Genomic DNA, 3752 nt, shown 5'->3' with positions numbered 1-3752 from the left:
ACTGACAGATAACGCGTCATCGATTGACGTCATCAGACCCGCTTCCTGTTAATTGGCCGGTAAGCCTACAAGGTCAATCAAGGGAAAATCACATATGTGGCGTGGAGGCAGCTGGGGGCGGGACTGGAACCCGGAAAGCAGCTGTCCCGCGCTCATCCCGACACCGATCGCGGCCATAGAGTCATAATGGCACAGAAGGAGGCCATTCGGCCCATCGAGTCCGTGCTGGCTCTCTGTAGAGCAATCCAGTCAGTCCCATTCCCCCGCTCTATCCCCGTAGCCCTGCAAGTTTATTTCCCTCAAGTGCTTATCCAGTCTCCCCTTGAAAACAACGAGTGTCTCCGCTTCCACCACTTCCGTCGGTAGCGAGTTCCAAGTCATCACCACTTGCTGTGAAAGAAGTTTTTCCTCACGTCCCCCCTGTATCACTTGCCCAAAACATTAAATCTGTGTCCCCTAGTCCTTCTACCATCAACTTGTGGGAACAGCCTTTCCCCGTCTAGCCTATCCAAAGCCGCCATAATCTTGTACACCTCTATCAAATCAGCCCTCAACCTCCTTTGCTCTAATGAAAACAAATCCAGCTTCTCCAACCTGTCCTTGCAGCTAAAAATCCCCCATCCCCGGAACCATTCTGGTAAATCCCCTCTGCACCCTCTCAAGTGCCTTCACATCCTGCCTAAAGTGTGGTGACCAGTACAGGACGCAATACTCCAGTTGTGGCCTAACCAGAGCTTTATAAAGGTTCAGCATAATACGAAACTCAGAAATGTAGTAAACAGTGAGGAGGATAGCAACAAAACTCAGGAGGACATAGACTGGTGAAATGGGCACATGGCAGATGAAATTTAACGCAGAAAGTGTGATGTGATAGATTTTGGTAGGAAGAATGAGGAGAGGCAATATGAACAAAATGGTACAATTTTAAAGGCAGTACAGGAACAGAGAGAACTGGGGATGCACGTGCACAAATCTTTGAAGGTGGCAGGACAAGTGGAGAAGGCTGTTTAAAAAGTCATATGTTTTCCTTGATTTTATATGTGGAGGCATAGAGTACAAAAGCAAAGAAGTTATGCTAAACCTTTATAAAACACTGATTAGGCCCTAGCTGGAGTATTGTGGCCAATTCTGCTCACCACACTTTCGGAAGGATGTCAAGGCCTTAGAGAGGGAGCAGAGGAGATTTACTAGAATGTTACCAAGGATGATAGACTTTAGTTACATGGAGAGACTGGAGAAACTGGGGTTATTCTCCTTAGAGCAGAGAAGGATAAGGGGAGAATTGATAGAGGTGTTCAAAATCTTGAAAGATTTTGATAGAGTAAATAAGGATGAACTGTTTCCAGTGACAGAAGGCTCGGTAAACAGAAGACACAGATTTAAGGTAATTGGCAAAACAACCAGGGAGGGGATAAATAGGCAAATTGTTTTTTATGCCGCGAGTTATGATGATCTGGAATGCACTGCCTGAAAGGGTGGTGGAAACAGATTCAATAATAACTTTCAAAAGCGAATTGGATAAACACTTGAAAAGGAAAAATTTGCAGGACTATGGGCTATGTTCCCTCTAATTTTTTGTTTGTACTGAGTGGGCCAAGAACTCCTTTGAGTGTGACCTTTTCGTCCGTGAGCAAATTTTAAAACAACAACGACAGCAACCATCTAAATGCATATATATAGTAACGCCACATTGCCACCCACCATCTCAAATCATGAGACAAGCAGACAAGATTCGATACAAGTTTAACATAACTTCTCTGCTTTTGAATTCTATTCCTCTAGAAATGAACTCCAGTGCTTTATTTACACTTTTATGGCTTTTTTAACCTGTGTTGCTGCTTTTAATGATTTGTGAATCTATACCCCTAGATCCCTTTACATCTCTACCCCATTTAGACTCTTATTTTCCAAGGAGTAGGTCGCCTCCTTATTCCTCCTACCAAAATGTACCACCTCACGCTATATTGAAATTCATTTGTCATTTACATGGCCATTCTGCAAGTTTGTTTACGGTAGAATTAATTAAAAGCTTTTAGTTTGTCATGTACAAACTCTCTTTAAAAAAAATCATTTGTCAGAAATGACGGATATAAAAGAACTGCATAATAATGCATTAACACTTCAGAAACGTCACTCAGTTACGCAGTTATGCATCGACAAACAATCCAAAAGCCCAAGGTGAGCTGAAAGAGGCATATCTATTCGTGCAATTTGTATTAATTTTAAAGTTTTCAATGTATTAGCCCACCCCTCATGTCACTATAGCAATGGCTGCACAAGCAGCAGGAGCAGCGGCTTTCCGATGGCGCTGATGTGCTGTACATCCACAAAAGTAATTAGAATATTAATCACAATGCAACCAGACAACCAACAAATGTAAAGTGCTGTAGTTCTTTAGTTCACAGTATTAAAAATAATTGAACAAAAACAGGTATCTGTATTTCCAACTTCAACCACTTCCATTAAAAAACGTGGTCTTCTTGAACAAGCACACCCCCCATGCAACTTGTCAGAAATGCAGCACTTATTCACAAGTGCAGAAAAACACACACACACTTTGTGTCACCGAATTAAAAGCAAAAGCAGGAAAAGCTATGATTTAACAGAAATGAACATTCATCTTTCTTCCTGGACAGGAGAACCAATCAGATTGACTTGGAAATGTTTACTAATGTGTTGACGTAAAGATGTTAATTTACGAATTTCGCTTCTGTTTTTCTCTCAAACATTCTCCACAATATTAATCCCTGCTCTTACCACGAAAGTGTTTAATTATTTTAGGTACTTCCCAATTAAATAGTGGGAAACAAAATTCATTGTACTCAATTTTTAATCTCCTATTTCAAATATTTATACCAAATCAAAATTGTACGTTATCAGTTTAATCAAAGTATTTTCTGTGTCTTTCTCAATAAACAAATAGTAGTTTCTTCTAAAGTAGCTTCCTGCAATTTTTATACATCATTACATAACTCGTGTGTCTATTAACACTCCACTAAACATTTAAAAGGAAATCTATATTTACATTATTCCTGGGAATTGTTCGGACTATAGAACGACAGACAAAATAAAATGGTTTGTGTTTTCCCATTTTTTAGTCCTCTTCTTAAATGTCACAATGATATTTTTTAAAAAGACAATAAAAAGTAATAGTAACTCCAACAAATCTTCCCCTGCTCTCCCCCTCCTCAATAGCATGGTTGCATGTTTGTGTAAAGCTACTCACTTCAGTCGATCATTCAAAATCAAATATTGAGAAATTTCAGTTTTACAATGTTTAAGCATTTCAGAACCTCTTTAAAAGCATTTGGACTTCAAGACCTGTTTGAAACTTGTTTAGATGAGGGGAAAATTGATTTTTGTTTCTGTTTCTTCCAAAATCATATTTGAAACTTAGGGGGGAAAAAATTGTTATTGACACTCATTTTTTGTGAAAAGTTCATTAAAAATCTTTAAATTCTTTCAAGTTTCGTTGCAGCTTTGCCAGAAGTTGCGCCAAGTTTCTCTTTCCCTCTTCAACGCTGTCGTTAAACATACAACAAAAAAATAATAAAATAAACTCTAATTCCAAACGGAGCTCAAATAAGAAAGTGAATAAAGTGGTTAAACTTCCGAAGAAGGCGGTGAGGTTATCTATCCCCAGCCTTGTCGATGAGTTGGGATCAGTTTTGGAGAAGTTGTTTCCTCTTTTTCTGTTGCCGTTCGCTCCGTATCTCAGACTCTGAGGTACAGACGGGGGCACAAACTTTTTC

The sequence above is a fragment of the Somniosus microcephalus genome, chromosome 5 (genome assembly GCF_052327205.1).
Source record: "Somniosus microcephalus isolate GS21.2 chromosome 5, FLI_Smic_1.0, whole genome shotgun sequence".
Taxonomy (NCBI): Eukaryota; Metazoa; Chordata; class Chondrichthyes; order Squaliformes; family Somniosidae; genus Somniosus; species Somniosus microcephalus.
The sequence above is the reverse complement of the archived record's forward strand: the minus strand, read 5'-3'. Positions refer to the sequence as shown.